We start from the raw sequence: 23,285 nt of genomic DNA, 5'->3' as shown, positions 1-23,285 counted from the left end.
AGTGCACACACATGCACACATCTGCATGGGACTCATAGCCAGAGTATGTGAAGAACATTTATAATTTTATAATAAGAAAATCCAAATGTCAAAATTGGTGAAAGATTTGAACAATCAATTTACCAAAAATGATATACTAATTGTCAACAAACACATAAATAGCTATTGCACATCATTAGTCTTCAGGGAAATAAAAATCAAGAACACACAGAAATAGAGCAACATACTCCCCACTATGCCTAAAATTTTCAAACTGCTAATGCCAAATATTAGTGACAATGTAGAGAAACTGAAATCCTCAGGCAGTTTGGCAATTTTTTGCAATGATTAACATACACTTACCATAAGATCCAGTAATTCCACTCCAAAGTATATCTCAAGAAAAATGAAAACATATGTCCACACAGAGTCTAGCACACAATACTCACAGCAGGTTTATTTATAATAACCCCAAAACTGAAACAACTAAATAGTCATCAACAGTAAGTGTATAAACAAATTGTGGTATAGACTTAGAAATACAAATGAATAAATAGCTGATACACATGAAACATAGATGGAAGTACAAATGGGACCATAGAAGCCATCTTAGTAAGAAAAAGATGCCAAGCCCCAAATAATATATCTATATGATTCCACTTATATGAAATTTTAGAGAAAAAAATGACTCTACAGTGCCAAAATGTAGATCAGTGTTTACCTGGGGTTGGGATCATTAAAGAATAGACAAAAATATTTAGACTGAGTAAATTATTGTATACCTTGATTAAGATAGTTCTATCTATATATATAAAAGCCAAGTGACCGGAAAGGTGGAATGACCAGAACAACCAGAACTACCGGTTGCTATGACACACACTGAGGTGGCCAACCAGCCCAATCGGGGCCCGGATATGCCCCCCCCAACTTTCCACATCCCTTCCCCCTCGCCAGCCCAGCCCCTAATCAGTCCCCCCACCTTGATTGGGGGTGTGGCAGGCTGGCCAACTTCCCATGGCCCTTCCCCTGGCCAGCCCACCCCAATGAGACCCAACAAGGGCCAGGACAGCTGGACCCAACCTGTGCATGAATTCTTGCACCAGGCCTCTAGTATGGTTATATATAATTATCAAAACCCACCAAATATTATACAAAATGAGTGCATTATAATTTATATATGAATTATACTTTAATAGATATTTAAAACAAATACGTAACTCCATAAAATTAATTATATATTAATATTTTTATTGATACAGTTCATCATAGGTAAAATTTGTGATGAAACATGGAATTGCTATATAATATATTGACTCCTGGGTGTATATTTCATCAAATTCAACATTGATTGGACATACATTGAATACCAGAAACTATATATTTTAATATTTGGAATGAAATTTTACTGTTTTGCATTAGTATAATAATTTGTAAGTGTTATAATTTATTATATAATACTATCAATTCTCAGTCAGAAATCGCATCTCCAATTATTAGTTTTCCTATGGGAAAATGTGATCCATATTGTGCCATTTTTTTATGATGCAGTTCAAAGAAACATTGTAGAGCAATTAAAAATCCATAACTGTCTATAATTAAATTTTTGTCATATTAATTTGCACCTTCTGAATTTTCTGAATATCATTACAAACTGTTATAATTTACTTCACTCAAAAATTTCACCATTTGGTCATAAGCAAATTTAGGATCTCAACATTTTACCTTGCCATGAAAATCAAGAAACTCATAGCCATAGAATGAAATATTTGAGTACTAAAATAGATTTCAACACATAGAGCATTTCCTAAAACACTAGGCTATTTTTTTCCTTTTATTGAAAAAGTGAATTAGTGTATTATATATTATTAAATGTAATTATGAAAAAGCTACACTATTCCCAGATCTGAACTTTACCATGACATTAGAATAGCACTTATATTTCTCTGTTTGATTTTTGAATTTATAAAATGGGAATAATCATATCTATTTGTACCTTTAAATGTTTTGAGGATCACATAAAATTATAAATGTGAAAATTTTGTGATGACTTTTACATGTGACACGTGAAATCTGCCTATGAAAAAGTACTTTGGATTTTATTGGGTAAGAAAAGCAAAAATTGATATTTTAAATTTTGCAAAGCCCAGAATCACAAGCATATTTATGATACTAATAAGATACCTAGTTCTAAGATTTATTTTTTTCTTTTTTTTAAATATATTTTTATTGATTTTTTTTACAGAGAGGAAGGGAGAGAGATAGAGAGCCAGAAACATCGATGAGAGAGAAACATCGACCAGCTGCCTCCTGCACACTCCCCACTGGGGATGTGCCCGCAACCAAGGCACATGCCCTTGACCGGAATCGAACCTGGGACCCTTCAGTCCGCAGGCCAACGCTCTATCCACCGAGCTAAACCGGCTTTGGCTATTTTTTTCTTTATTGATTAAGGTATTACATATGTGTCCTTATCCCCCCATTGATCCTTACCCACCCACTCATGCCCTCACCCCCCTGGTGTCCGTGTCCATTGGTTAGGCTTATATTCATGCATACAAGTCCTTTGGTTGATCTCTCCCCTTACCTCCACCCTCCCCTACCTTCCCTCTGAGGTTTGATGGTCTGATTGATGCTTCTCTGTCTATGAATCTGTTTTTGTTCATCAATTTCTGGTGTTCATTATGTTCCACAAATGAGAGAGATCATGTGATATTTCTCTTTCTCTGACTGGCTTATTTCACTTAGCATAATGCTCTCCAGCTCCATCCATGCTGCTGCAAATGGTAAGAATCCCTTCTTTTTTACAGCAGCATAGTATTCCATTGTATAGATGTACCACCGTTTTTTAATCCACTCATCAGCTGATGGGCACTTAGGCTGTTTCCAAATCTTAGCTATGGTAAATTGTGATGCTATGAACATAGGGGTGCATATATCCTTTCTGATTGGTGTTTCTTGGGATATATTCCTAGAAATCGGATCACTGGATCAAATGGGAGTTCCATTTTAATTTTTTTTGAGGAAACTCCATACTGTTCTCCACAGTGGCTGCACCAGTCTGCATTCCCACCATCAGGGCAAGAGGGTTCCTTTTTCTCCACATCCTCGCCAGCACTTGTCATTTGTTGATTTGTTGATGATAGCCATTCTGACAGCTGTGAGATGGTAATGCATTGTCGTTTTGATTTGCTTCTCTCGGGTGATTAGTGACTTTGAGCATGTTTTCATATGTCTCTTGGCCTTCCTTATGTTCTCTTTCAAAAAGTGTCTATTTAGGTCCTTTGCCCATTTTTGATTGGGTTGTTTATCTTTCAACTGTTCTCAAAACTGCCTGGTATTGGCACAGACATATAGACAAATGGAATAAAATAGAGAATCCAGAAATTGACCCAAACCACTATGCTCAATTAATATCTGACAAAGGAGGCAAGAACATACAATGGAGTCAGGACAGTGTCTTTAATAAATGGTGTTGGGAAAATTGGACAGATACATACAAAAAAATGAAACTAAACCACCAACTTATACCATAGACAAAAATAAACTCAAAATGGATAAAGCACTCGAACTTAAGATGGGAAACCATAAAAATATTAAAGGAATCCACAGGCAGCATGGTCTCAGACATTTGTCGAAGCAATATCTTCACCGATACAGTTCCTAGGGCAATGGAAATTAAAGAGAAAATAAACAAATGGGACTACATCAAAATAAAAAGCTTCTGTACAGCAAAGAAACCATCAACAAAACAACAAGAAAACCCACTGCATGGGAGAACATATTTGCCAATATTATCACTGATAAGGGTTTAATCTTCAACATTTATAGGGAACTCATACAACTTAACTAAGTTTTAAAATTAGTCCTTAAGTTAGAAGCATGAAATTTAAAGACACACTTCTTAATGTTTTGTATATGATTATTGAGTCATGAAAGTATACTTAAGGCAGGCTAAGTGCTTATGTGTGTATTAGAACTTTTGTTGCCCATATATTTACATTTGCCTACTATTTGATATTGAAAAATGGTATATTGATATGTAAGTCCAAGTATTAAGTGGTTTTAGTTTTTAAAATCTGTCACATAGCAAAGACAAACTTGAATTGATTATTATGAAATAGAGATCAAAGAAAAGAGTCAATCACTAGTTGGTGGATTAATATATAGGTATAGAGTTAGCAAATACTCTATGCTCAGCAAGGTGTGTTCCAGACAATTAATGAAGCCATGACTAAATTGTCAAAAATAACTGTTCTCCTGAATTTTATATTCTAATGAAGGGAAGAATAGATCAAACAACAAGTTAAAATCATACATGGTGTGATCTATTTTACCTACTTCCCTAATAAGAGAGATCAGCAAAGATAACAGTAATTGTAATTCCTGAGGGAGTTTTCAAAGTGAACAAGACAATACCGAGGAACACCAATTGCTAATGTAAAAACCACAGGACCTTACAGAAGTTATACACACTCTAAATCAAAGGAACTAAGTGTGAAGGCGAGAGTCAGGAGGACTGATTCTCCATATGACCAATATCTGCTGCATTGCTCAGTATGCCAAGCTAATTCTCTGAGTGTCAATTTGACCCCTAATTAAACTAACCAAACCACTTCAAATGCAGGCCCTACCAATACAAGTCTTATTTCCAGAAAGCTTGTTTGAATCACATCATATCCATGTTCAGTTATATTTGTTGTAAGGAAAAATCAAACTGACCAAGAGATTACCTTAGAAAGGGATATAAAACTGAAGACTGATCCAGTGTTTTCATTTATAGTTTCCCTTTTTGCTTCCACATACCAAATATGCACAGCTTTAGTTTCTGGTTTTTGGTATATGTTGTGCTTGTTTTCATAAAATCTTATGGCTAAGCTAAAAATAATTGAAATATGTCATATTACCATTTAAAATTTTTATAGTCAATGTATTCCAACATGTGAATCTTCTCAAAGATCTACTTTTCTTATCTTATTCTTTACTGAGTCTTTCACTTAGTACATCTAGTAATTTTTTATTGCATGCCAGACATCTGTGTGAAAGATCACAGATATGTATATATTTTTCTTTCTTACTCTGTACTCTGACAGGCAGCTACAGTAGAAAGACATTCTTCTCAGTTTATTTAGGTACAAAGATTACTTGAGTCAAGATGCCAAACTTTGTGAAGGTTAACTACCTCTGATTTAAGATTAATCATTAGTTGTAGATTTAGGGGTTCCTACAGGCACCCTGTAAATTTTACTAGAGCCCTTTCTTCACTGGTCATTTTCTTTCACACTATACGAATAGCAAAAACACAACTCAGATTCTCTGTCACAGTCTTTCTGTTTCATTAGCCTTCATCATGAACAGCTTAGGAATTTCAAATGTTTGTAAAGAATTGGTACACAGAATTGGGCATAATTGTCTGTAATTCCTGTTTTCTGGACTCTTGATCCTGCAAGTCCCATCTGCCTCTAAGCCCAGCTTTTGGCTTCTTGCTGGTGAAATAATAAGAAACATATATGAATCTCTGCTCCTTGTTCCTGGTAATATTTGACCTCTGACCTGGGTTCCTGATCCTGAGCTCCTAAACCCTCCAGTGTTTGATGCAGAGTTTCAAAATTTCTTTGAATTTCCAGAGTAATTAGAGTATTTTTTGTTCTAATGAGGCAACTTGGTTGGGGCTGGTCATGAAAAAGATCAAGCCATGATTAAAGCTTGCATCTTTCAGCTCCGCTGCCCATTTTCTAAAGAGGGATGAGGGCTGGAAAATAAATGAACAATAGATCATGCCTACATTAGAAAGCCTCCATTAATATCGCACATTCACATTTCAGGAGGATAACACACCTCAATCCTTTTAAACCTTTAAGAGGGGACAGAGCTCCTGTGTTTGGAACCCTCCCAGACCTTGACCTATGTATATCTTCAGCTGACTGTTCATCTGTACCCTCTATTATATCCTTTACAATACATTGGCAACAGGAAGTAAACGGTTTTTCAGAGTTCTGTGAGTACTAGCAAACGACAGAATGTGAAGAGGGGGTTATGGGATTTGTAACCCAGCTGGACAGAATTTGAGGATAACCTGGTGATCTATTACTTGTAAATGGTATCTGAAGCCAGGAGGCAGTCTTGTAATATTGAGCCTTTAACAACTGGAGTCTACATTAATATGGTTAATGTCACAATTTTATTGAATTGTAGGACACCCAGCTGTGTCAGCGAACTGGTCAGTGTGGAATAAAAACCACACATCTGGTGTCAGAAATGAAGTATGTCAGTGCTACACTGCACTTTAGAGTTAGCAAATTACCCAAGGAGGATACTTGCATGTGCAATGTTTTGGCTCAATTTTATGAACTCTTCTTTCTTCCAAGATCATGATCCCTCCAATTCTGACTGTCACAGAAGCTGCCTTCAGATGACTTATAAAATATATATTGTTACTATTTTATCCAGCTCTGGTATTTCTCAGTGGGTAAATAGTTTTGGTATGAGGTATTCCAGAAGAAATAAAAGTGGAAGTGTAAAGTTTATGAGTTAAAGACACAGCCAAGAAGCCATTCTACCAAAAGAACTGGGGATAGCAAATTACTCATAAAATGTCTAAAATCGCTAATAATATACACGATAATAGGGAGACATCTGACAGGAAAGGTGTAGGAAGAAATGTATAATTAACTTTTCTTTCGAAAAGGTTTTACTTTCATTTTTAATGTCAGTTCATATGAACAAGAATTTTAACACAGGGCAAAGGAAAAAATGTTTTCAATTTTCTATACACTATAACCCTGTTAGACATTTGAAAAATTGTCACACTATCATAAATTAGCATTTCAGCTGCTTTCTTCCTGTGAACATAATTAGAAGACTTGAGCAAACTAGGATAGCTCAGAGTGGTAGAAATAATCTGAAAAGAGCAAAGAATTAACTCAGCAATGCCATTCTCTTTATTTTAGTTAGCATTACTGCATAGAACTCATCCTTTCATTCAAAATTCAACTTTCTGCACTCTAGACCAGCTCCATGCTAATTTTTACTAACAACTTAGCATGATTATGCTCAGACTTATGTTACTCCTAATTGTTCCTTGCAGCGTACAGTATTTACCTCATAAATGCATGCTGCATATTGACAAGGTATAAGAATTATTTTCTATGGCTTAAAGACCTTTTTGAGTTATAGACCCATCATAACTATTAATTGACTACTATAAAAACAGATAATTTTCAGAAATTTGCAGGAAATATTTCTAATTACCAGCAAAATGACCTTCACATGTTCCAGGCAAGCCATCTCAAATCCATGCTAAGTAATTAAAACAGTATGCCTTACAGTCCAGCATAGCCTAACTATTTTTTAACTGGCAAAACTTTGTCTCAAGCAATTTATTTCTTTTTTAAAACTGTAAATTAGGTGACATTATCATATACCATGACAGCAGTTCACATTGTCTTGCTTTAATGGATTTTGTTTTATACATTGCTTTTTGAACAACAAAAACAACAAAAAAACCTTGCTTTTTTTTTAAAGTGGATACTTAAAATTTAGTTTTTTGGTTTTTTTAGAAGATGTGTCATTGTTATTGGAATGTTCAAGGATATTCTAACTGTATGGGATTTCAGGGGTGCAAAAAACATATCACATTGAATATCATCAACAAATCGCTAATGGAAAATAATTCCACAAATGCCCGTTTTTATTTCTTGAATGAACATAATCTGTAGTTAAATTATTTAAATTTCAAAATTGTATAATATGCCCTCACCTCATTTATGTTTCTATATATTTGTGCATTTTCAAAAAGCATAGTATAACACACAAAATCATAAGTATGCAATGTTTGTTCACTTACATAGATTTCCATTTCTATATATAAGTTTTGATGAAGTGTAACTTCTTATTGACCTAAATTGAAAAAAATGAAATGTTGTTATAAGGAATTAAATATTAAATTAATAGTATGATGTATATGATGTTTATGAGTCATAAGGCTATATACAGTTTGTATATCAATTATCTCCAAATATATCTATAGATCTAACAAAATTCAGGTCCAAATCCCTTCAGAATTTTATAAAAATTGAAAACCTTATTATAGACTAGGGGCCCAGTGCACAAATTCATGCACCTTGAAAGGAACTGTGGGTTGTGAGGCTGTGGTAGGCACAGGGGCAGGTCTCAGCCCATCCTCTGCCCCCCCCGCCTAACCCCACGTTCTATGGCCCCTGTCACCTGTCCGCCAGCAGCCAAATGCCCACTGCCACTGCTCGCACCTGCTGACAGTGCTGGCCCCACTCGCAGCTGCGAATGGGGCGAAGTGATTGGGGTTGGTGCCAGCAGCGGGTGCAAGTGGGGCCAGCACTATCAGCAGGTGTGAGCTGCAGCTGCTGCCCTGATTGCCCCTCAGGAGCAGGGGGTGGTGGAAGTGGAGAAGCCCTCAGGGACAATCAGGGCCAGCAGCCACCGCTCACATCTGCTGATGGTGCCTAGTGATTGAGACCGGTGCCAGGTACCGGTAGTGGGTGCAAGTGGCGGCTCTAGCACCAGCTGTGGGTGCAAGTGGGGCTACCACCAGTAGCAGATGCAAGCACTGGACAGGACTGTAGCACATGGGAGCAAAGAATTTTCAGTAACCACAAGAGGCTCACCCCAATTACAGCAACCATTGACCTGCCTTGGCCTGGCAACCCTGCTCACCTGCCCCACCACCCCGCTGTGGCCAACACCTGTCATGTTCTGCACATGCCCCCTGGTGGTCAGCGCATGTCATACCAAACGATTGTTCGGTTATTCGGTTGTTCCAGTTGTTCCACCGTTCGGTTTATTTGCATATTAGCCTTTTATTATGTAGAATTTTTTTTCTGGAAATCCAAAGAATCTGCATTAGCCAAACTAGTTTGAGAAAGAACACAATTGGACAACTTGACATTGCCTAATTTTAAGACTTATTATAAAGCACAATAATCACTATATTATGAAATTGGCATAAAAGTAGATATATAGATAATGGGACAGAATATAGAGCCAGAAAATATAACCAAAGATATATAAACAAGTTATTTGTTACAAACTTTCAAAGCAACTTAAGTGGATAAATTATAATATTTTCAACAAATGATGTTAGAATGATTTGAAATCCATTTATTAAATAGGAATTATGGTAAATACTGGATATCATATATAAAAGTTAGCTCCAAATGGATCACAGATTTAAGTATAAAATTTCAAACTATGAAACTTCTGGAAGTAATTTCTCAGGTTGGGTTTGGCAAATAATTCTTAGATATGATACACACAATATTATCCATGCAAGAACAATTTGGACTTTCTCGAGATAAAGCCTTCTGCTGTTTAAAAGACATCACAAATAATGGAAAGACAAACCACAGAATAACAAAAAATTATTCATAATCTGCTGTGATGTAATGATATCTGATAAATAACTGGAATAAAGAATCTAATTAATCTCGTATTTACAAAATTCTGTTAATCTTGTATTTTTAAAAAAGACAACAGGTTTGAACAGATAATTTACCTAAGATGTATGGGTGGCAACTATTTACATAAGTCCCTGTCCAACATATTACTCATTAGGAAAATATGAATTAATATTATGATGAGATACCATAGCACATTCATTGGAATGGATCAATTTAAGTATAGTATTCGTATCAAGTATTGGCAAGAAGATAATATACCTGAAATTTTCATATATTGCTGGTAGGAATATAAAATGGAAGAATTATTATGGGAAACATGTTGGCAACTTCTTGAAATGTTAAAATATACCTAACAGAGACATTTTCACACCTATGTATTTTCACAAGAGAAATTAAATTATATATATTTTTTTAAATAATTGTGAATGAACGTTCATAGTAGCTTTTTTTTGGTAAGAGTTGAAACTGGAAATGACCAAAATGTCTAGAAGTCAGTGAATAAACTGTGGTATCCATACAATAGAATACTACACAATTTTAAAAATGAACATCTGATGTATTATACTACCTAACACATTTCCAAATAATTATCCTGAATGAAAAAAGAAAGACAAAATAAATAACGTATATTTGTAAAAAAAAAAAAAAAAAAAAAAAAAAAAAGAAAAGAAAACTAAAATTAATCTGCTGTGATAGTATTCTGGGATAAATTATTCCTCACTAATTCTTATGTTGAAGATCTAACACCCTAACTCCCAATGTAACAATATTTGGAGATAGATCACTTAAAGAGACAATTAGATAAAATGAAGTTTTAAGAGTTGGCTTAATCCAATATGACCTGTGTTCTTATAAGAAGAGAGAGTGACATCAGGAACATACAGAGAAAAGGATATATGAGAACATAGCAAAAAGGTGACCAACTGCAAGCCATGGATGGAGATAAGTTTCCAGAGGACATTGGCTGGCACCTTAATCTTGGACTTCCTGTCTGAAGAACTGTAAGAAATAATTTTCTGTTGTTTAAGCTACCCAGTCTGGTATTTATTTCTATGACCTCCTTAAAAAACTACTACAGATGGTAAATAACAGCATTATTTATAATAAACCAGACCTTCATTTTCAGCTAAATGGTAAATATAATGTGTTTTCTTCCTATTATCCTATACAATAAAACCCTAATATGCAAATCAACCAAATGGCGGAACAACTGGCGGAATGACCAGTTGCTATGATGCTCCTGTATTGAGCATCTGCTCACTGAGAGGGAGGCAACCCGCAGCAGCAATCGGGGGGGGGGGGGGGGGCCGGCCAGCAGGTGGCGCCAGGCTGCTAGCCAAGGTGGGTGCCAGTGGGGGCACCCTGATTGCCCCACCCGCTGGTCGCCCCACAGATGGCCCTGATCAACGGCCAGGCCTAGGGACCCTGCCCTATATACTGGGAAAAGTCTCTTAGATTTAAAAATTAAAAACTGGCAAGGCTACTCTAACACTGAAAAAATAGGATGATGCAGCAATGGCATTCATGGACTCGGTTGCACATTTTGTGGTCAGCCCTAATTTTGACACTTATACCGTGTGACAAAGCCAATTACTTAACTTCTCTGATTCAGTTTTTCCACCCATAAGATGGGGAAAATGATACCACTGCCTCAGAAAGATCATGATATGTACTACTTTTTTTTTTTTTTTAATATATTTTATTGATTTTTTACAGAGAGGAAGGGAGAGAGATAGAGAGTCAGAAACATCGATGAGAGAAACATCGATCAGCTGCCTCCTGCACATCTCCTACTGGGGATGTGCCCGCAACCCAGGTACATGCCCTTGACCGGAATCGAACCTGGGACCCTTCAGTCCGCAGGCTGACGCTCTATCCACTGAGCCAAACCGGTTTTTATAATCAGGGCAAAAAAAAAGAAAATGTAGCTGCCCATACAACAGCAAGATGCCTTTCACCTGTATGAAAAGTATGGTCACTGGTGCATGCAGCATCTTGGATTGGGAGAGGGATATCCGACTGCCGGTTTAGGCCTGACATTCCCCAAGGGGTCCTGGATTGCAAGATGGCACAAGCCGGGCTGAGGGACCCCCTCCCCCCATGCATGAATTTTGTGCACAAGGCCTCTAGAAGAAAATTGTACAATGAGAAAGATTAAGTGGCTGCTACATGTAATGACATGGATAAATGTTACAAATATGTTTTGTGTAATAGGCCAGACAAAAAGCATACCACTGTGGAATTCCATTTATTTAATTCAAAAAGAGGCAAATTAATTCATGCTTTTGAAGTAAAGTTACTGGCTACTTTGGAAAAGGGTAAAGCCACTTACATGAGATCAATTAAGCTATAAATGGACCTTCTGAGTCCTGGCAAAGTACTATCTCTTCAACTGAGTGTCCAAACAACACAGAACAACCAAAGAAACAGCAAAGCCCAGCTTTCTGCCAGCAGTTGAGTTCAGATTTAGAATGGGGTCAGTCAGTGTTTTTGGTGCCCAATATTAAATGAGACCTTTCACTCAACCATAACATACATACTAAGAGTATACAAATTAAAACAGTTCAGTTCTAATATGTTTCCCAAAGTAAATACATCTGACATTAAAGATCTGAAGACGCCTCTGTACCAAGCTTTCCAAAGACTGGGAGTCCATCCACAGGAAGAAATATTTCTGAGAAAGGGAAGTTCTGAACATTTCCCTGCTGGCAGCTGCCCTCTTTCCCCTCTTGCTGATGAGATTACAGACTGTTGAGAGCCTTTCATTATTTAGGAAAAACCTTTTATCTCAGTTAGTGTTTGAAATTCAAAACCTGAAGACCTGCTTAGAAATTATGAAGAATTTTCTTTAAAAGAAGGCAACCAAAAAAAAAAAAGTGTCTGTCACACACACACAAAGCCAAACAAACCAAAAACACAGAACAAGAAAACATGCCAGGCTAGAAAATGCGTGTTTAGTTATGTCGTGGGCCGTAAAAGTACACTGTATTTATAAGCAAGTGTTTTTGCTATGATTTTGTTACTCGTGTGCTTATTATGTTTAAGTAATGTCAATGTACCCATAACTATAAAAACTGCCCTGTGTTCTTTAATTATTGACCCTGGCTCCTCAATAAATGTCTGAGGATTGCTTTTTCCACTGGAGCAGAAAGGTTTCTTCCCAGACTTTCAATTGCTCTGCCTTTGCAAGCACATTGAGGAGCTGCAGTCACTGAGCATTCTCAAGGGACATTTCTCAGAGAATTAGGACACATTTAGCTGATACTCTCTACTGCTTCTCCCTAGTTGGGTTTCTACAAGTTAGGCCTCTGTGGGGTTATTATTCTTAAGTGCAACTCTATAAAAATGTACATATTCAAGTACAACTAAACAGAGGCATGTATAAACATAGAATATTAAATAACAAAGGTTTTAACAAATTTTTGCAAAAGTAGAATTCAAATGTATGTGTGATCCAAATCATGTAAATGTGTGTATGTGTGCACAAAAAGGAGAGAGGGAGAGGAAGAGAGAAAGGGAGGACTGAGAAGTTAATTGATGAAATGGCTTTGTGTGGTGGTAGAATCATAGTTTCTTCTCATTTGCTGCTTTTTATTTTTCTGTACTTTTAATTCATGTAATTGTTATGTGTTTCTATTTTTCTATAATAGTTAAAATTATAAACTTACTTAATAAAAAATAACTAAATACCTGCCTACAGATCTCTCTTTGTATGTACCATTCTTAGGATGTCAGGTAAAAAACGAACTCTATGGCAGCTTCTCATGCTCTTTAAATTCCATTCTACCATCAACTTATACATATCTAGCAGTGTGAAAAGTGAAACTTAAGATGTATTAGATAACTTATTAAGTTACTTTTCATAACCTCTTAGAAAAATATCTCATAAAAATAGCATGGCAAAGGAATGAACATGCAACCTCTCATATATAAGGGTTGGCAAATGTAGGTTTACTGTTTTAATACAAATAAATAATACAATAATTAATAAATAAGAATAATAAATCTCTCTCTCTTTTTTTAGAGTTTTGCTTACTCACTACTATAAACCTACTTTTGTCCACCCTTGCAAAAAAAAGTGGTTTATTAAAAAAGTCTCTTTTTGAACTATATTTTTAGAGGGTAGGCCCCATTTTTAGTCATTTAACCAAACCAAAATAGAACCAGAGACATTGAAGCATGCAACAGAGAGACAGATTTCAGAGGGGAGGTGGGGTGGGAAGAGAATAACCAAAGAACCACCATGCATACTAGAGGCCTGGTGCACAATTTCGTGCACGGGTGGGGTCCGGCCAGCCTGCTCTGATGGGGGCCGATTGGGGCCAGGCTGGTGAGGGGAGAGGGGACATGGGAGGTTGGATGGCTGCCCCTGCCCTGATTGGGGTGGGGGGGCTTGTCAGGGACAGGGCCAGCCATGGGAATGAGCCATGGGCAGGTGACTGGCTGGGCCTGCCCCTGATCATGGTGCAGGGGCTGACTGGGGGCCGGGCCAGTCGGGGGGAAGGGCTTTGGTGGTTGGCTGTCCAGCCCCAGTGGATGCCATAGTGACCAGGCATTCAGGTCATTCTGGTCATTACAGTTGTTCCGGCATTCCGGTCACTGGCTTTTTACATATATATAGAAGATATGCATAACACATGGACAAACAATAATACAGTGAAGACCTGGGAAGAGGGTGAGAGCAGGGTAGAGGAGGACAATGGTAGAAAAAGGGGGATATATGTTATACTTTCAACACTAAATATAAATTTTAAAAAATCTATCAGTCATCCTAGTATTTATTATTGACCTACAATTGAAATAAAGGCATCCTAAACCCTTTATTACACTCTCCTTTCCTATCGTCTCTCCCTCTATCCTTCTCAATGTTTTCTTTTTTAACAAATGACTTACATGTCTCATTAAATATCTAGTATATATATTGTTGTCTAGCATCCACTTTGTTGCATTTTGAAATAGTTTTCAATAATTTCTTTTCAAGTCACAGAAATTACCTAACATGCTAATAAATTTAATCTATCTTAAATGTGTGTATAATGGAGTAGTTATCTAGAATTACCTTCATGTGTATATGCTGATCTTTTTTATCTTCAATGGCAGTAATAACCGTTTCTCCTTTGAAATATTCATCTTCTCAATGTATCTCATGCTCACAAAGAATCAAGACAATTATCTCGATAATTTAGGTTTAAATGAATTCTTTGTTCCCAATTTTTAAATGTTGGTAATTGAGTTTATTTGTTTGTTTGTTTTTAGTTGAATTTATAAAATGATTCCATTATATCTTTGTTCATTAGAAGTCTTAATTATAGTTCCAAACAATGGGAGAGTTGACTGGTAGACTGCAAGCCTGACTGCTATTTCTGGAGCATTTCATTCTATGTTTCCTCAGAACTCTATTTTCGACGCCAATCAGATAATGTCACAGTAGGTATTGCTGATCCAGTTACTTATTGCATTGGTTTCAATGGGCTCTGCTTTACAGTTAGAGGAATTAACATCTTTCTATGTAACAATCAAATCTTACTGGTACCCTTACTCATTTAGAACTGCTTTGCTAGACTGAACATTTTGAATAAAGTTTATAATGCAAAATATTTGGGAGATTAGTTTTTACTTTAAATGAAATATGTTCACTCAGAACAATGAAATATTTTTTATAGAAAAAATAAATCTAGTCAGTTGGACTATTAACAGTTGATTTTACTTCCATGCTGATTTGAATTATCTGATATCATATTAAATAATATGAATTCACTAGTTTACCTGAAGCTATAAATCGCCAGACACACACACACACACACACACACACACAAATACTGGTCTAAATAAATTACTTCAGAAACCTTTTATATGAGTTGAACAATTTGTCTTTGTTGGTTGAATGCCCTAGGATTCTGGGCACTCTTTCAAACCAAGAATTTTGGGTGGTTATGATAATGTTGCCACCTTTTCACTACCTTATAATCACACTTAATTAGTTCCAGCAGGTGGTAGTGGCTGGCACAGTTAAATAGCTCTACTCACTCCACCAACAATTGGCTATTTGTTCAGCAAATGAAAAGGACTCAGTATGAGAAATGAACAGAGAATAGCTATGCAGAGGCTGTTGTTCTACCATTTTATTCTCTCTTTTTTTCTTTTCCACTATAGAATTTGTAATTTTTAAAAGGTAAAATAGTGTCAGGCAATATCCTATATAATAAAAGAGAAACATGTATATTGACCATCCCTTTGCTATGCTTGCCAGCCAATCAGGAGTTGATATGCAAATTAACCCAACAAAAAATGGTGGGTTAATTTGCATACACAGGTGCTGGGTGGAGAGCAGAAGCAGGAAAGCTGGCAGCTTGAGAGGACATGGCTCCCTCAGTCACTCCCTCAGTCGCTTCCTTGGGGGATGTGGCTCCCTTGGTCACCGGGCATAGAGCAGAGCAGGAGAATGAGAGGCTTGGGGGGACTGTGGTTCTCTAGGTCTCTCCCAGCACAGGGAGCTCCAGGAATTCTGGGAATAGTAGTTCTGATGTCAGCCCCAGGACCAGAAGTGGAAGCCCAGAGAGCAGGGAGCACCAGGAATGCTGGAAATCATAGTTCAGTGGCAGATGGATCTCCTAGACACTAGAGCAGCAGTTCTCAACCTGTGGGTCATGACCCTTTCACAGGGGTCGCCTAAGACCATTGGAAAACACATATATAATTACATATTGTTTTTGTGATTAATCACTATGCTTTAATTATGTTCAATTTGTAACAAAGAAATAGGGGGTCACCACAACATGAGGAACTGTATTAAAGGGTCAGGGCATTAGGAAGGTTGAGAACCACTGCAACTAGAACAAAGTGAACCTAGAGCAAGTTACTGTTGCAGTGAGGAATGGAGGGAAAGCAAAGGTGAGAGACATAAGTAAAATCAGAGTGTCAAGGAAAAATTACAGGGAAGATATCCTAAAACTTCTAGGAAATTTCCACTAATACAGCAAAGAAAAAAAAATGCCTCTATTATTCTGTGAGCAACAAACCAAACTGAGATGGCTTGTTGAGATAATTTGCTCATATGATTTCAAAGACAGACAGGAACTGCCGGATTGGAGAGGGCTCCCCTGAGGGCTCCCTGATTGGAGAGGGTGCAGGTAGGGCTGAGGGACCTCCCCCCACACCCCCCAACCCTCGGGCATGAATCTTCATGCACTGGGCCCTTAGTATGTGTGTGTATACTAATTATCTTTTTTTAAATGTATGAGTTGAATTTAGAGATGTAAAATAAAAAATTTCAAAGAAATAAAGAGGGTTTGGCGGTCTTTTTCTTTTTGGGTAGTGAAAAATCATCTTTTACAGATGCCTGTTTAATGAAAAAGTCTATTTTCAAAGGAATGGAAGCCTTTGTTATGCAATCCTTTCCTATTAAAGTATTGGAAATCCTCTACTGAAATACTGTAATGAATATCAAATTAAATATATATTGTTATTGTTTTCAAATGGAAGGAAATTTTATTTCAAATTCACAGTATCAGTCCTGATGCTCCCAGCTTACATAAGCTAAACTATTCACTTATTATTGACAACAATTTGTCAGTGCCCTATTGTCTCAACATGATCATACATTTGCTTTTACCCCTTTCAGTTTATTAAAATATTATTTTTACAACTAAAAGTTGTTTAATTATTAAAATAATTATTTTCTACTATTATTATTCTATTTTGATTGGTTTTCAAGAAGACTTAATAAGCTTTGTTTTCATCCCTTTGAATTTTCTCTTATATATTATGTATTTATCATTTTATGAAATAGAAATATATAGTCTAAGGAAATATATATTTTTAAAACTTCATAGGCAATTTTGAAATAGTATAATGGCAAAAGTAACCTTTTATGGCTGTTGAGTTGAAGAGAGTAAGATTTCAACATGCATAAGCTAAGAGAAAACCTAATATCATACTATTGACAATTATTTTATTGTGAAAAAATGTGATTAATGCCTGAATTTGTGTATTAAATTTGTTAACTGCTTTTTAAAATATATATTTTATTTAATTCACTTGGGGTTACATTGGTTAATTAAATAGGTCTTAAGTGTATCATTCTTTAATACATCATCTATATGTTATATGGTTTTTTAAATAGAATTTTTCTAGGAACAATCTTTCTTTATTTTTAGAAACAATCAATTTCCTTCCCCAAAACAGCTAAGTGCAGATAAAGAAAATATAATTATTAATATGTTTTAATAGAGTAGAAAAAGAATGTGAAATTGCATCTTTGCATTCAAATAGGTTATTTTTAAACAAGATAATATAGTCATATACAACACATCAGAAATAGTTGTTTTTAAAATATATACTTATTTTATTTCTGAAAATTTTACTATAGCAAATTAAATCTATATACTTAAAGTAGTATAGTTCAGATTTTGAATATTTAAACAAAATATCATTCAGTCTTTAAAATTTTATACTTTGGTATTTTAAAACTAAAACAGATATGTGATAGATGTGCAAGTTCTGAAGTATAGAATTACTCAGCACCCAACTTAGATATTAGAACATTATCAATGGTTACATATATATGTGTTACCCCAATTTTCCCTGTATTAACAAAGATAACAAATATTCTGAATTTTGTATTTATCATTGTTTTAATTTTTAAAAAAATACATTTGTCGTTGTGCCAGATTATCTTTTCACAACAACATCAACTTTACTTCCTTTTATATTTCACCTGTCTTGTTGGAAAGAAACCTAAAACTACATTTCTTGATACAGATGTCAACAGCATTTTTGGTTAGATTTTGACATTGAGAAATACGTAATATTTGGAAGGCAGAAGTAAACCCCATTAATCTCCAATAAGAAAGGAGGATTTTGATATGCATGAATGCATCTTAATGTAAATCATCTATTTGATGAGGTTACTAGCTAATAAAATTACTCTTTCCTGAGATTTTTGGAGCCTCCTAATAGCCTACAGTCAGTGAAATTTTCCCTGTGCTTTGGTTCTCTACACTTCATGTGGCTCTGTAAGACTTTAACTTCCTGTATTAATCTGTTTCTTCCCTGTATACATAAGTTTTGGTGCTCCTGTCTGAACCTTATTAGTAAACAATGTATGTAAAACAAAAATATAGTTTTTATTCAATTTTTTGAGTCTTAAAAAATGATATCTAAGTCTAAATTGTCTCCATGTAACACTTTTTGCACTCAAAATAAAATATCTTATTATTTTTCTATGTTTTATGCAGGTATGAATCATTAATATTTATTGTTGTAAAATATGCCACTATATGATAATAGCATAACTTTTTATTCATCTTTGTATTGTTAAACATTTGAGTCACTTCCTTTTTTATTTTTTATTATTTGTTTGCTAGTTTAAGCAAGATTGCCAGATGCATTCTTAAAGTCTCTTGATATATATCTATGAGAGCGTGCATACATAGAAATGAAATTACTAAGTCAATTTTAAGCAGGAATGCTATATTGTTTTCAGGATCAATTCCAAAATAAATATATTTAAAAGTACTCATCTCTCATTCTTGTCTTTGAGAATTTACTGGTTCTTGCCAATCCAATGGACTTAAATTGGTATTATATTGTAGTCTTAGCTGGCACTTCCCTAATTATTAATTAGATATAACACTTTTCTGTTTATTTTTTGGGTTGTGTGTGTCTGTGCGTATGTGTGATACTTGTTAACATGACTTTGTCAAATTTTCCAGTAAATTAATTTTCTATTGTATATTAATTTGTTTGACTTCTTTATATATTCAGGATAAAATTCTATTGAATGTACATTCCAAATTTCTACTATTTTGTGGTTTTTAATTTTTCTTTTTTATGTCCTTTTTACTATATTGTTTGATGTATTGTAGAACTTCTCATCTTTTCTTCATGTCTTTTGAGCTCTTCTTAATATATTCAATCTCTTTATTGCTTTGTGGTGCATTACAGATAATATCTGATTCTCTCATCAGCTGGTAAAAATCTTATTTTAACCCTATGAATTAAAATTTGTACTTTTATAAATATATTATTCATTTATAAATATTTATCATTAAATCATAATAATTTTAATGTTATATTGTTACTCCATTACTTACATTATTTATTTCTTTTAATATATTAAATACACTCATTTTGTGTTTTAAATTAAAATATCTAAAATTCTTGATCTAACTATATTCTCATATCATATTATGACTCAGTAATGGTAGCTTTTTTTCTTATTTGATGATGAATCTAATCTGTAGTACAAATTGAAACCACAATCAAATAATGTTTACACTTATTAGCAATAAAAAAGTTACCAATAATATGCTGGAAAATCTACAAAGTTATCAGAATTCTTATATATTTTTAGTCAGAATGTAAATTTGAACAAATAATAAAAAATATAGCACAGTTGAAAATGCTCCAACTTTGATGGGCAAACCAATCCACTCCTAGATCTGTATCTTAGAGCAATGATATTCAAAGTGTTTGACTACTACTCAAAGAAAGAAATTTATTTTTAAGGTCTTTAACACACATAGATGATTAAAACAAAGTTTAACAAAAAGTGGTAAGTCTTATTACTGGCATTTCATTCATTTGTTCTGTCCTATTATGTTTCATTTTCTCTATTTTCTTTTATTATTTTAAGTGATGTTTATGACTATTGAGTTGATTTAGTAATCCACAAATTTAAGTCTTGAATTGGTTAGAAAGTATAGAAGAATAGTGAAGTTCTAAAAATAGGCAAATTGTGAGACATATAATATGATGCATTTAAATAGCTGACATAATACTATTTGTTTTTATTATTACATATGATCTATGAAAATTTATGCTAATAAAATGCTGTGCCTATCTTTTTGTCACTTGAATTATTTGTTTTATAATGTATGTACATGTAGGCTGTTCTCTTCTCAGGACCTGGGGAACACTCAAAGATAATCATTTTACAGATTTCCCTGTGAGATTGGGATAATCTGTACAAAATTTAGATATGTGCTGCACATGAAATCACTTTGGGCACCTTTGGGTAAATTTCACAGGATAAGAAAGCTTCTTCAACAAAGCTAAAAATTACATGTAGTGGGAGGTCTATATGACAGCAAGAGAACAAAGAATCGCCTTCATATATGAGTATACTCCAGGTAATAGAGAAGTAGGAATTTATTAATTTAACTATGAAAGGATATCTTGTTTATCTATTTATGTACTATTATCTATTACGACTAATTTTAATTTGTGTAATAATAACCTGAAACTATTTCAAGAAAACCAATCCCAGAGTAGATTAAAAAGAATAAAAAAAAAACTAATTTTTAACATGCAAACTGAGAATCTGAAATGAGATTAAATCATGATTTGAAAATGTATTATTAAATATTTAAAAAATGAAGTGATTTTAATGAGATAAATTGAAAATGAGGCTTTATCTGTATTGACAGTTGTAAAGTAGTGCAGTGGATTACAAAGCATAGCTGTGGATGCTTCGCATATGGAAAATCATGCAATGTTGGTTAGTTAAAAAATTAAGAAATGTGCAAGTATTTAACAACTTAAGGACTGAAGATAATTTTGTTATTACTTTCCTATTCTCATTAAAATGTCTAATTAGAAATGAATTTATTCAATCTGATAAAGTAAACAGAAACTAATGATTTATTCCTGGCTTATGTTAGACTTAATTTTAAGATATAAGGGGGAAAAGAATGTAACTTGTTAACTTGCTTTAAAACATGTTTGTAAATCTAGCATGAATCACTTGGGATATATCAGTGAAAAACAACACACAAAACAAAACAGTGGTTGGAGTTGGAAAATCCTAGTTTCTAAAAACAGATTGTTAAATATTTAGCATGTTTGCAAGCCAGTTGTTGCCTGCAATCAACCATGGTGGGAATTTTACATCACGAAATTCATGCAAATAATTAAAATGGGTAGTTTTTGTTTTGTTGGTTGCTTGTTTTTTGTTTTGTTTTGGTTTTGGTTTTTTGAGAGCCAATTTACCAGTACACTATTGCAAATATCCCTTTTCTAGCACGAAGAGACAGACAATAAACAATATGCATAATATACAGTATATCACATTCTATGTAAAATGGTGGCAAGAGGTATGGTACACAAAAATACCGCAATGGTGAAACTATGAATGTGATAGGTGAGCAATTTGAAACATTAAATAGGTTAATGAGGGTAAGTCTCATCAAATAAATCCATGAGGTTTATTAGGGAGTTAGCCATAGAAAAATCAAAAATTTGTCCTGGGCACAGAGAACAGGTAGAAAAAAAAAGACCTTAGTTTGAGAGATTGGTGCATATGAAGAACAGAAAGTAAGCTGCTGTAACCAGAGCAGAGTAAGCAGGGCAGGATAGGAGAAAGAGTAATCAGAGAGGTAATAAGGGTTAGACTATTATCTTCTGGAAGCTAGCAAAGGGATTTGACTTTTTTTCTCTAAATGGAATGGAAGAACCTGCAGGTTTTTGAATAGAGAATGTATCCAATAAATTCATAAAAACAATTCTGGCTTCTATATTGTTCATGGCATCAGCATTTGGAAGGCTTTGGGGCAAAACTTGAAGAGAAGCCCGTTAGGTAGGCTATATGACATTAATCCACATGAGAAAGGACAGCAGTTGATGGAAGGGTAAGAGCAGTGTACACAATGAGATGTATTTGGATTCTACATGTATCTTAGAACTAGAGCCAAAGAGAATTTAGAGGTGGCAATTGTACAGGCCTTCATCATTATCACTTAATCACTTAAAGGTGGATATTTGAAAAGCTAAACTTATGTCATGACTAGTCAGTGTCCTTTGGTGCCAAAAATGTAAAGTCTAGTTTATGATTATCCTTGTGAGCTAGGTTTACCACTTTGGCAAGAAGCTTAATTTTGGGACGTTACAACCTTTAAAATCCACTCTCTTTTCAATATTTTTGAAGAGTAACAATATCAGTTTAACTTTTAGCTAATTTAAAGTCTTATTATGTTTCTGTTATCACATGCCACAAGATGTGTGTGTGTGTGTGTGTGTGTGTGTGTTTTTATCAAGAGTACCACCAGCACAATATTTAATATAACTACAACCAACCTGAGGTCACTAAGATGCATTTTGGATAGGGGCTTAAAAATGGTGGCAGAGTGAGTGGAAGCTACACTGACATTCTCCCAGGACAAAACTAGAAATACAATTAAAATACAGAAAAATCACCCTGAAAAATCAACAGAAGACTAGCCGGAGAGAACACTGATAACCCAAGGACAGAAAACGGAAGCTGCACAGCAACACGTAGTAGGAGTGGAGACACTAAAGGGCTGACTAGGCTGCCGCAGACAGCAGCTGAATTTCTGGAGAGATATCTCAGCTGCGGGGAGTTGCCAATGAGGACTCTAGGGTCCCAGGGGTGGGCAAACTTTTTGACTCGAGGGCCACAATGGGTTCTTAAACTGGACTGGAGGGCCGGAACAAAAGCATGGATGGAATGTTTGTGTAAACTAATATAAATTCAAAGTAAACATCATTACATAAAAGGGTATGGTCTTTTTTTTCAATAGTTTTATTCATTTCAAACGGGCCGGATCCGGCCCGCGGGCCGTAGTTTGCCCACGGCTGGTAAACCGTAAGCTGGGCTCCCCAGCCCAGAGAACCAGAACTGAGAAAGGTGCCCACAGAAAATCTGGCTGGGAAAAGCAGCAGGATTGCTGTCATCCGGAAACAGCTGGAAATGCAGACACACACATAAAGGGCCAATGAACAAAATTTCATGTGCAGCCACTCACCTTGGGCTCAGGCAGAGGGAGGGCAGAGTGGACTAGAGCTGTGTTTGGAACTCTGGGGTTGGAGCTGGGAGGACGGCCACCCTGGTTTCCTGTGCTAAGTCATTCCCTCATG

The sequence above is a fragment of the Myotis daubentonii genome, chromosome 3, assembly GCF_963259705.1.
Source record: "Myotis daubentonii chromosome 3, mMyoDau2.1, whole genome shotgun sequence".
Taxonomy (NCBI): Eukaryota; Metazoa; Chordata; class Mammalia; order Chiroptera; family Vespertilionidae; genus Myotis; species Myotis daubentonii.
The sequence above is the reverse complement of the archived record's forward strand: the minus strand, read 5'-3'. Positions refer to the sequence as shown.